The following is a 12,197-nucleotide window of genomic DNA, read 5'->3' as shown; positions in this document are numbered from 1 at the left end:
TTTTGGTGTTTTTTTTGTTTTGTTTGGTGACTGTCCTGGATCTCGCTCTGTAGACCAGGCTGGCCTTGAACTCACAGAGATCTGCCCGCTTCTGCCTCCCCAGTGCTGGGATTAAAGGCGTGCGCCGCCACTGCCCAGGCACAAAGTTTAGCAATTTCAATGACAGTAGTTTGTCATATGATTCTTCCTACCTTGGTAGTCTAGCTAAGGTGAGTGCAAATTCTTTTATTCCAATCTTAATCACTAATGTAAACTCATATCATACAGCATACAGTGTATATCTATATGTGTATGTTTGTTGAGTGGATAAAAGTTAAAGTAGTGGACAGAGAGTTTGTATTGATAATGAACTAGACCAGTGTCAGGAGGAAGCTGCTATTGGAGCTTCTAGAATCAAGGTTCAAGGGAGAAGCCGTAGAAGCCAGACACGGTGGCGCACGCCTTTAATTCCAGCACTAGGGAGGAAGAGGCAGGTGGATCTCTGAGTCTGAAGCTAGCCTGATTTACAGAGTAAGTTCCAGGACAGCCAGGTTTACAGAGCAACCCTGTCTCAAAACACCAAAGGGGTTGGGCGGTGGTGGCGCACACCTTTAATCCCAGCACTCAGGAGGCAGAGGCAGGCGGATCTCTGTGAGTTCGAGGCCAGCCTGGTCTACAGAGCAAGTTCCAGGACAGCCAGGGCTACACAGAGAAACTTTGTCTTGAAAATTGCAGAAAACAGCAGGTTCAGGTCCAGGTGAACACACAGATGGACAGGTAGTCAAGTACGCCCTGTCCGCAGCAGGGGACAGATCCAAGCCAACCCCCAGGGACAGTTGAGGAGTCCTCTGCTCGTCAGTCCTTGGATGCACACACTATGTGCCAGGTGATCGGTTGGTGGGGGTCACGGCATAGCAGCGTTAGGTGTCCGTCTCTTTCGGAGGCCCAGGTGAGGGGGTCACACCCTTCTTTTGGTATGACCTGTCAGATCAGTTCTTGAGCCTGGTCCTCCTGACATGATTTTGATATACCCACGCTGGCTAGTTTTATGTCAACTTGACACAAGCTAGAGTCATCTAAGAGGAGGGAGCCCCGACTGAGAAAATGCCTTCCTAAGACCTATCTGTACGGCATTTTAAAATTAGTGATTGATGGGGAGGGCCCAGCCGTGGTGGGTGGTGCCACCCCTTGGCTGGTGGTCCTGGGTTCTATAAGAAAGCAGGCTGAGCAAGCCAGTAAGAAGCCCTCCTCTGTGGCCTCTGCATCAGCGCCTGCCTCCAGGTTCCTTCTCTGTTGGAGTTCCTGTCCTGACTTCCTTCAGTGATGAACGGTGATGTGGAAGTGTAAGCCAAATAAACCCTTTCCTCCCCCAAATGCTTTAGGTTATGGTGTTTCATCACAGCAGTCGTGACCCCAACTAGGACACCACCCACGTGCTCCTACAGTCCTGGTGCGTTCTAATAAGCTTATAGGATGGCCCCCTTTCTGTGCCCATATTGGAGAAATTATTTTGGCCACTCCACGTAGTTAAAAGGATATTTATTTAATGGCGTAACTCACAAATTAAGTGAAAGGTAGGTCGCAGGGTCTGGGGAAGGTGTATCTCAGTCCAGCAGTGTTCTCCGGAGCTCTGCACAGTCCACCCTCACCATTCAGCGTCCCGGCACAGAGAGAGCACTGGCCCATCCAGCTCTCGGGTCTCCAGGCGCCTCCCCTGGCCCTGCCTTGTAGGCGTGACAGTTGCCAGAGTCTTAATGGGGGTTGGAACTTACAGATCCAAGCTGGAATGGCTACCCACTACATGCCCAAGAATAATTCATTTATTAGTCTGTGCTGGGTGGGTGGTTCCTGACAGATGGTGTCATTTCTATGTCCACCTAGGCGTTGAAATCAGCTTTCTCCTTCACATCTGAGTCCAAAGCTTCGTACAAAATGGAGTCTTCCAGGGCAACGCCCAGCCTGGAAAACCACTTTATAGAACATGGAGTCACAGAGCAGCGCATAGCCTGATCTAACAGCCATCTAAAGCCGTGGCTAGCAGGAAGGCCACCTTCTAAGATGATTGACAGGAAGAGTAGGCTTATGGGGAGGCCTCAGTGCCTCTCAATCTGGGCATCTCCACAGACTGGGTAAGTGTCTTGGGGCTACTGAGGCTGGATTTCTTTAGAGCAGGCAAAGGACAGGAGAGAAAGGGGCAATGACGGGGGTGGGGAGGGGGGGGGCCCTATGCGCCCCATTTTATGAAGTGGCACCAAAGCTCACACTCGAGTCCACCCTGTTCTAGTTGTGACTAGGCCATGGGGAGAAGCCTTCTGGGCCGAACTCAGGGCTGGCCTCTCACACTTCAGGAACTCAAGCGCAGGCCCAGATAAACGCTGAGCTTCAGCTAGCTTGGGAGAGGGGACAGGGACAGACACTTGCCCCTTTAGCTCTGGTTCTCCCTCCCTGTTGACTTCAGATTCTTGCCTCCCTTGCCCACACAGCAGCACCTGACACTCTGACTCCCCTGCGCCTGAGCTTGCTGTGCACAGACCACGTTCTTGGTCTCATTTCCAAATTCCTGGGACAAAGGGATTGAGGAGACGTTGGCTAAAGCCCTCCTCCTCTGGTCCGACGTGCAGAGGCCATGGCAGAAGGGACGGGGTGTGCAATCATGGCTGCCAACGGCCTGCCAAGTGGGAGTGGGTGAGGAAGGAAGTCACCCGAGCAAGGGAGTGCTGGGCAGAGTTGGTGTCTGTTTCAACCTTTTGACTATTGGTGGCCGGGCGGTGGTGGCGCACGCCTTTAATCCCAGCACTCGGGAGGCAGAGGCAGGTGGATCTCTGTGAGTTCAAGGCCAGCCTGGTCTCCAAAGCAAGTTCCAGGAAAGGTGCAAAGCTACACAGAGAAACCCTGTCTTGAAAATCGCCCCCCCCCAAAAAAAACCCACCAAAAACAAACAAACAAACAAATAAACAAACAAAACAAAGACTCTTGGTGTTGACATTTCACCCCTCACAGGTGCTATGTTCCTATTGGTGGCTTTTCCATCAACTGGGATGAATGAGATTTTGCTCATGGGGATTTTGAGAGGGAAGTAGGTCTTGCTTACTAAAACAGCCCCAAGAAAGGACTCATGGTGCATTTTATTGGGATGCTTCTGGAGACTGTTAAATAAAATGGTTAGTCATAAAACAGTTGGAGTTAGTCAGTGGAATAAAAATATGAAGGCTGTTTAGGTGAGGCAGCGAGTGTAAGTCCTATTCAAATTAGAAATAGGAGCCTGATCCTAGCAGTGAGACAGAGCAGGGACCAAGATCTCAGTCAACACAGTACACTGGTTTCTCGGGGCAACCTGCCAGTGAAAGGTGGGGGCTTTTATTCTGGAGTAGCTGCTACAGAAAAGGAGGGCTGGAGGACCACATCCTGGTGTTTTACAGGCAGCCAAGTCAGGACCCTGAGGGGTTTATTTGAGTACCTCCACAGCTGCAGGGAGGTAACTTGAGAAGGGAATACCTGTGACATCAGACTCTGAGCCACTTGGCCCTCTCTAGTCTCCCCAGCCTCCTGTGGGGGTGATTTTAAGAAGCAGATATCGTTGGGGAAGGTCTCATATGACAGCCCGAGATGCAATAGCAAAAGCAGGCTTTTCTCACTTGTGCGCAGTCTGAAGGTGAGTGGAGGAAGAAGCGGGGAGGAGGAGGATCCCAGGGCCAGAATGATCTTTGGATGCCCGTTTTTGAACAAGGAAATATGCATAGTTTCATCGTATCTTCAGACAAAACGTGTCTGAAGAAAGCCGACTCTGGTCAAGCTTGGAAAAGAAAAACAACAGAGGGAGAATACGGCCTTCAAGGTTTTTTGTTGTTGTTTGTTTTGATTTTTCAAATAAGGGTTTCCTGGCTGTCCTGGATCTCGCTTTGTAGACCAGGTTGGCCTCAGACTAATAGAGATCCACCTGCCTCTGCTTCCCGAGCACTGGGATTAAAGGCATGTGCCATCACCACACAGCACCTTCAAGTGTTTAAATGTTATAAAAATGTGAAGTTGCTAAAGTTTGTGTCTGTTTGACCATGCACTTGTGAGGTACATGCCATGGTGCATGTGTGGAGGACAGAGATGAACTTTCTGGAGTTTGTTCTTTCTTTCTATTATGTGGGTCCTGTTGTGCCCAGGTCGCAAGACCCCCAAGCAAGACCACCACAGAGCCAATATCCAATGCAAAACACAGAGGGGTTTATTGATAACAAGCTAGCTTGGTCCGCCATCCAGCATCTGACACAGCAGGTGGAGGAGGACGCCCCGAACAATCACTTTAAGGGGTTTATATAGGAAAGGTTTACATGCAGCTTGGGATTGGATGAGGGGGCTAGGGGTCAGGCAGTTCTTTGAAGTTCCTGGCTGAACTATAAGCGTGAGGTTACTGATGACTAACAGGATTCAGGGTCTCTACAGAGACAAATTTTTACTCCCTATGTCCTGCTTTTGCTGAACCCAGGGTATACACATTCAGATTTAATGTTCTAGTCCTCTTCTCCTCTAAGGTCAACTTCTGGTCAGTTGAGCCCATTACTCCCCATATCTTGTTTTGCCAAGTCCAGGATACATAGATTATTGTCCCAGGCTTAAGTTCAACTTCTAAAACTGCTGGTCAGCAAATACCTTTGGAGGAGGGGTGGGGGAAGCGTCTCTCAAGATGGCTACTGATTTTTCCCTTTCAGGTCCCAGGGAGCAAACTCAGGTTGTCAGTCTTGGTGACAAGAATTGTTGCTTGCTAAGCCATCTACCTGGTCCTTAATTAAAAAAAAAAAAAACAACAAAAACCACAAAACACTTTACATGAGCATATGTTAAATTCTATATAGTAATGGGTTTCATTATGACAATTTCATACATATATACAATAATGTATTTAGGTCATATAACCCCTTACTTCCCCCTCCCCCATCCACTAATTCCCTTTTCTCTCCCTCAGTAGTTCTCTTCTAGTTTTCCTTCCTTCCTCCCTCCCTCCCTCCCTCCTTCCTTCCTTCCTTCCTATTTCCTTCCTCCCTCCCTCCCTTTCTTCCTTTCTTCTTCCTCCTCCTCTTCCTCTTCTTCCGGGTGTGGGGGAACCCAATGAGTCCCATTTAGGTTGCTTAAAGCAGGCAGGGATTTGCTTTCAGGAGCATGGCACCTTACCGTTTATACCACTGAAGAGAGCGTCTCTCCTTCCTCCATCAGTTGTTAACTGCATATGGTCCTCAAGGAGGGGTGGGGCCCCATGAGCCTCTGCTTTTCCGAGGTAGGCTGTGGATGGGACCAATCCAGCTGCTCTGGATGCAGAGTGCAACAGGCAAACTACATCTGGAAGTCAGCGTTCCACACCACACTCCCTACTTCTTGTTGCTCAGTGTAAGAAATCTTTTAGTGGGCTTCATCTCCAGAAAATGAAGGTTTTCTTGGAATTGAACGATTGCAACAAATTCTGATCCAGGACCAGACTGCTGAGAGGTATGGAAGTAGATTCAGGCGGCTTTGATGGGCAGCCGGAGCTGGGTTTGTTCTGAGGTAGCTGGCGGGCATTGACTTAGAGTCATCCTTGCAGACCACTGTGTTTTTGCAGAATAAACCGAATCTCAGAAATCTTCCCTTTAATTTCACTTGTTGTTCTAACAGCCCCCAGGAGCCAAGGCAACCCATCTAATTAAGCGTACTTGTACAGGCAGGTGTTCCCATTAGAGAAATAAAAATCAATGGAAGATTGTGTTAATTTTCACAGCCAACAATATTGGCCCACATTATTGGACTGTTATATACTCAGTTTGCTGTCTATTTATCTGTTGGTTACTTTGTCTTTTAATGATACCATCAAGTGTAATTATCAAGTAATCTTCAGGGCATAAAAAAGAGCTTCATTCAGCTCCTTGGTAATAACAGTCATTACTGTACTCTGCACACAACTGGCTAGTCCCTTGAAGCATCCGAAGAGTTTCCCAATCCAGAGAACTGCAAATTACAGAGAAACTACTCTATGCAACTGCAGTCATAATTTCAATGTAATTGGTAGAGCGTGAATAACTATGAATCGTGGCACACACACAACCCATTTACAGGAAACTCACAGTTATGTGCGGTTGTCTTAGTTAGGGTTTCTATTGCTGTTGTGAAACACCATGACCAAAAAGCAAGTTGGGGAGGAGAGGGTTTATTGGGCTTATACTTCCAGTTGTAGTTCATCATTGAAGGAAGCCAGGACAGGAACTCAAACAGAGCAGGAACCTGGAGGCAGGAGCTGATACTGAGGCCATGGAGGGTTGCTGCTTACTGACTTGCTTACAGTTTCAGAGGTTTAGTCCATTCTCATCAAGGTGGGGTGCAGGCAGAAGTTTTTGTGTCCAGCCAGCAACTTCCAAATACCTGGCAGCTGCTTCCCAAATAACTGACTCGGAGGTTTAATATTACTTATAATTGCTTGGCCAGTAGCTCAGGCTTATTACTAACTAGGTTTTACACTTAAATTAACCCATAATTCTTATCTATGTTGAGCCACGTAGCTTGGTACCTTTTCTCAATACCGCATTCTTATCTTGCTTCCTCTGCATCTGGCTCATGACTCCACCCTTCCTCTTCCCAGAATTCTCCTAGTCTACTTGCCCTGCCTACACTTCCTGCTTGGCTACTGGCCAATCAGCGTTTTATTAAACCAATTCCAGTGACAAATCTTTACAGTGTACAAGAGCATTACCCCACAGCAGTGGGGAGCATGGCAGCATGTAGGCAGACATGGTGCTGGCAGCAGGAAGAGAGTGCCACTGGGTACTTGGGCTTTGCCCACCCCCAGTGATATACTTCCTCTAAGAAGGCCACATCTTCTCCAACAAGGGCACACCTCTGTTGATGGAAGTTTCTGTCCCACAAGCTGCTCCCAAATAACCACATAGAGGTTTAATATTAATTATAAATGCTCGGTCAATAGCTCAGGCTTGTCACTAGCTAACTCTTACATTTTAGGTTAACCAATAATTCTTATCTACCCTCTGCCATGTGGCGGTAACTTCTTTCAACATGGGACGTTCATCTGGCTTCTTTCTGCATCTCTTTCAAGTCCTGATTCTGCCCTTCTTTCTCCCAGCATTCTAGTTTGGTTCTCCCACCTAACTTTATCCTGTTTAGCTATGGGCCAATCAGCTTTTTTATTAAACCAATCACAGTGACATATATTCATACAGTGTAAAGAAATATTCCAAGTAGTGCCACTTCCTGATGAGTAGACATTCAAATATATGAGCCTTTAGGGGCCATTCTTGTTCAAACCACCACAGTGGTAGGACCAGAAAGGCAAACCCAACACTGAATGCTGATCTAAATAAACATTACTTTTAGATGCCTTTTTCATCAGAATGGATTGCCATCTGTTTTGAGATGTTAACGGGGAGTATAGTGAACCCGAACTTCAAAAATGCATTTTTTTTTTTGTTCTAAATTGTGGTTTGATATGAAATGTTCCCTATCACACCAGGTAATGAGGCTTGGATACCAGCTGATGGGCTTCTGGGAAGTGATTGCATCCTGAGGGTCTGACCTAGTGAATGGATTAACCCCTTGAGACGTACATAACATGACGGTGTTTTCAGGAGGTGATGAAAGTTAGGATGTGTGACTTAGCTGAGGAAGCAAGTCACTAGTGAGAGGGTGTCCTGGGGGTGGGGTGGGGGCTGCTGTATCTTACCTCAGTTTCCTCTTATGTCCCCTGTTCTCTGCTTTCTGAACACAATGACAAGAACTGCTCTGTCCTCCCCGTCCTGAGGGATTGAACCCTTTGAAATAGTGAGCAAAATAAGCAACTATTCCTTTAAAGTTCTCTTGGGTTTTTTTCTTCACAGAGGCAATAAAGGTAACACAATGCTTAATGCTGAGAAGAGTAGAGACCTTACTGCAGTATGGTTTCCTAGGGCAGAGGCTTATCAAAGATGACAGACATGAATTAATATGAGGACCCCCCCCACTCCCCACACCCACTACCATGCTAACTCTTAGATTTCAGTTTCATTTGCAGATGTTTGGCCATTGTCTGAATTCTAAGATTGCCCAGTAGCAAAGTCAAGACTAGGTTTGTCTACAAGCAGCTCATAGGTGAGGCGATCTCAGAAGCATCAGGAGAGACGGGTAATGAGGAAGTGAGGTCAGAAGGTGCGGATGTGAATAAAATGTATGGCTATTGGCAGGTGACTGCAGCTTGAGACCACTGGGAATCTGGAGCCTGTGAGGAACTGGACAGTTATCCCCAGCAGAAGTGAGGAACCCGAAACATTCACCCACCTGTGTTTCATCCAGCAGCAGCTGGACATCCTCAGGAGATTCCCTTTCTGGGCTTGGCTGGGAGTGGACAAAATAGAAAAGAAGGCTCCTCGTCTAAAAAATGATGCTTGTGGAGCGGGTGAGTGGTCAGCCATAACCAACACGCTTTTTCCTGCGTGGAACTTCGAGCTTCCTTCCTGTACTTGTTTTCATGGCTCCTATCCGGCCCCCTGGAACCACCAACACCATCAAAAGGCAGTCCTTGTCTTCTTCCCTTCCTCAAGTCACAGCCAAATAAAACATCCCTGGTCTCTTCAAATGCTCCCACGTGGTGGCTTTGCAAGCACCCTCCCATCCGGGCTTGTTGTCAAACTCTCTCAATTGTCTGGCCATTCTTTCATCTCCAGGTGGCTGCCAGGCCCACACATGGTCCTCGAGCCGGGAGGACAATGAGGCTAGTGTCATTCTGTGCTGGCCTGTGCACTCTGATGGTTCTGGCCAGAGAGCTCACCGAGTGTGGTGTCAGCCAAGCCACAAGGTCAAGTTCAGTCACTGTGTCCTCTAGTTGTCTCTTTGCTTGAACTTCTGTAAGCCTCCTCCTCCTTCTGTGTTAGAACAGTTGATGCTCTTCAACATGTCTTGTTAACATCAATTCTACTAGCATCTAGCATCTCATCCCATTAGGGAATGTATTGTGTGTATTGATGCTCTTGTTGTATTCTTTGCAGACTGCATCTCACTTTGTAGCCCTGGCTAGCCTGGGCTACTCACATGTAGAAATGCCGCTACCTCTCAAGTGCTGGAGTTAGAGGTGTGTGCCATCACACCCAGCTTTCTCTTGTAACATGAATTCTTAGAAGTTCTTATTACTAAAAACAAACCCGGAGCCGGGTATTGGGGTGAACGCTGAAAGATCAGAGAAGCAGAACAAGCCACAGCCAACCTCACCTCGCCAATTCCTCAACTGATCCTGTTTCCTCAAACTGAAAGCCTCTGTGTCCTTATCCGAATGGATCTTAGCTTAACTGTTGCTAAAAGCTTAACAAGGCTCTAGTTCCTGATCCACATGCTTTATATACCTTTCTGCTTCCTGCCATCACTCCCTGGGATTAAAGGCGTGAGTCACCATGCCTGGCTGTTCCCAGTGTGGCTTTGAACTCACAGAGATCTGGATGGCTCTCTGCCTCCAGAAGGCTAGGATTAAAGGTGTGTGTGCCACCATTTTCTGGCCTCTATGTCTGTCTAGTGGCTGTTCTGTTCTCTGACCCCAGATAAGTTTATTAGGGTGCACAATATATATTGGGGAACACAATATCACCACATTCTCTTCTTTTTAAAACACTGTTGAAATGGGATGTTGGCAGAGTACTTGTGGTGTCCAGGACTTGGTGATTGGGCACAAAGATGCATCAGCTACCTCAGGTGCTAAAGAGAGCCATCAGCCACTGGGCTAGAGTTTTGCTTATGAAATGGAGTTGTGGTTGCCCGGCTCTTGCATTTCATCCACCATTGAAGCCGTCATCCCCACCCATTTCCTTAATGAGCCCTGCTTCAGCCACAGGCAGTGGAGGGAATTCTCCTCCTTCTGAGCTGAATGATGGAGAAGAATTCCAAGAGATCCACTCACAGACACCGGGGAAGCTTAACAGGGGGGAGATGTCTGCTGGGGCCTAGACATGTGGATTTGTCCTGTACCTTTCTAAGAAAGAGGAATGGGCACGGCAGAGCGTTAGCAGGTCAAGAGAAGAGGATGACCGCAGAGAGTCCCTGGCACTGGTTAATGTGACCAGGACCTAACAGGTAAGAGCCAGGAGGAGTTGGGGAAGCTGAGTCATGTGAGCAGCTGTGCACGGCAGGGGTGGTCCTTGCTTTGAACCCATGTGTTCTACCAGAGAGTCAGGGTCTACAGCCACCGGAGAGAAAGCCACCACAGCACCTACTCAAGTACAGGGAAGGGGGAGGATGGTACCAAAGGGTAGGCCGTGTCCCAGCCTCCCGTGCCAGGAGAGATGAAAGGAGGGATGTAGGAGCAGCCTTTGACTCCAGTTTGCTTCATTCCTAGCTGCTAGGTGACGGGCGATGCTTTCAACCCGGCATCATGCTGGAACTTTAGATTTATTAGACATTTAGTAGTAGACATGGTCAAAAGGCTGAAGAGACTACCCAGAGTACTTTTAGGACATCCATTACCCTGTGGGCAGCGAGATAAATCTTAACACTCAGAGGGAAGGGGAACCATTCCACGCTTCTATGAATTGACTTGAAACTTCTTCAGAAAATGATCATCCCGTGTGACTTTTAGGATACCCGTTGTGATATTCACCTCAGCTGGTGTTGGTTTTAGCTTCCCATTGCTGGTAATAGACTCCCCTAACTACTGGCAGCCAAGCCCTTCATCCTCTGATAGTGCTGCAGACCAGAGGTCTGGGTGGGCTTAGCTAGATCACCTAGGTTTAGTCTCACACCTGAGATGACATCTGGGCTGACTTCCCATTAGGATGCTCTTGGCTTCCGAGATTCACTTCCGTCTGGGATGTTGACAGAAGCCAGCCCCCTGTAGCCTCCAGTCTAAGGCCCCTCTTTCCCTGCCGCTATTAGTCTAGGGATATCTTTGGCTACTGAGCCAACGAATCAGCCTTCTTGCCTAGTCCCCTCCATGTCCAAAACAGCCACTGTGCCTCGACTTCTTCCTGTCCCGAGTCTCCCCAAATCCTTCTGCTTTAGAGGACTCAGGGGTCTAGAGCAGGTTCGTCTGGATGATCCAAACGAGTCTCCTTGTTTTTGTGTATTTACTATTTAATGCGTGTGTGTGTGTGTGTGTGTGTGTGTGTGTGTGTGTGTGTGCTCACATGCATGTGTGCATGCACTGGGGACAGCGGTTGACACCAGGGTGTCTTCTGTTGTTCTCCACATTATTTCTTGAGACAAGGTTTTCTCACTAAACCGGAAGCTCACAGATTGTCCGGACTGGTTGGCTAGCAAGCTCCCGGAAATCGGTGCTTCTCAGTCTGATCCACACCCGGGTCGCTGGTCTGTGCCACCATCCTGAGCTTTTTATGTGGCTGCTGGGGATCTGAACTGGGCCCTCGTGCATACACAGCGAGCATTTTAATCTCGGGGCCCCCTTCCAGCCCCTAGTCTCCCTATTTGAAGGTAAACTGATAACTTGCTGGTTAGACTATGGATAGGTGCCCGGCCACCGACTACTCCTGGAGGACCAGAAGGACACCATTCCTGTGAATATGGCTGTAGTAACAAAACAGAAGCCTGGCTCTCTGGGGGACACTGTAAAGCAGAGCGTCCTAGTCAGGATTTCTATTGCTGTGAAGAGACACCATGACCACAGCAACTTTGGTGAAGGAAAACATTGAATTGGGGTGGCTCACATTCTCAGAGGTCTAGTCCGTTATCATCATGGTGGGACCTGGTAGCATGCAGGCAGACACGGTGCTGGAGAAGTAGCTGAGTGTCCTACATCTTGCAGGCCACAGGAAGTGAACTGAGACACTGGGCAGCATTCTGAGCATATATGAGACCTCAAAGCCCACCTCCACAGTGACACACTTCATCCAACAAGGCCACACCTACTCCAACAAGGCCACACCTCCTAATAGTGCCACTCCCTTTGGGGGCCATTTTCTTTCAAACCGCCACCCAGAGCGACACCAGGCTGCTCATTTCTAGACTTTTACATATGTAGGAAACACACTTCTTCCAGCACTAGCTGGTTCCCACACCCCGACTCTCCACTCCTGCACCTCAACCCGATGCTAATGGATATGTCCCTGGAGTCACAGCTTGATCGCAAACTGCAAATTCCTTTAGTGTTTTCTGGCTGAAATTTCTCAAGAGGAAGCTATTTCTTTGTAACTCCATCAGACTCAGAAGGTAGCTGCCCAGCCTGGAATTGTATTTCCTAGTCTACCTCACAATGAGGCAAAAAGGTGTGTGTTGACAAA

Source organism: Peromyscus leucopus, chromosome 4 (assembly GCF_004664715.2).
Source record: "Peromyscus leucopus breed LL Stock chromosome 4, UCI_PerLeu_2.1, whole genome shotgun sequence".
Taxonomy (NCBI): domain Eukaryota; kingdom Metazoa; phylum Chordata; class Mammalia; order Rodentia; family Cricetidae; genus Peromyscus; species Peromyscus leucopus.
This window is presented reverse-complemented; position numbering follows the sequence as displayed.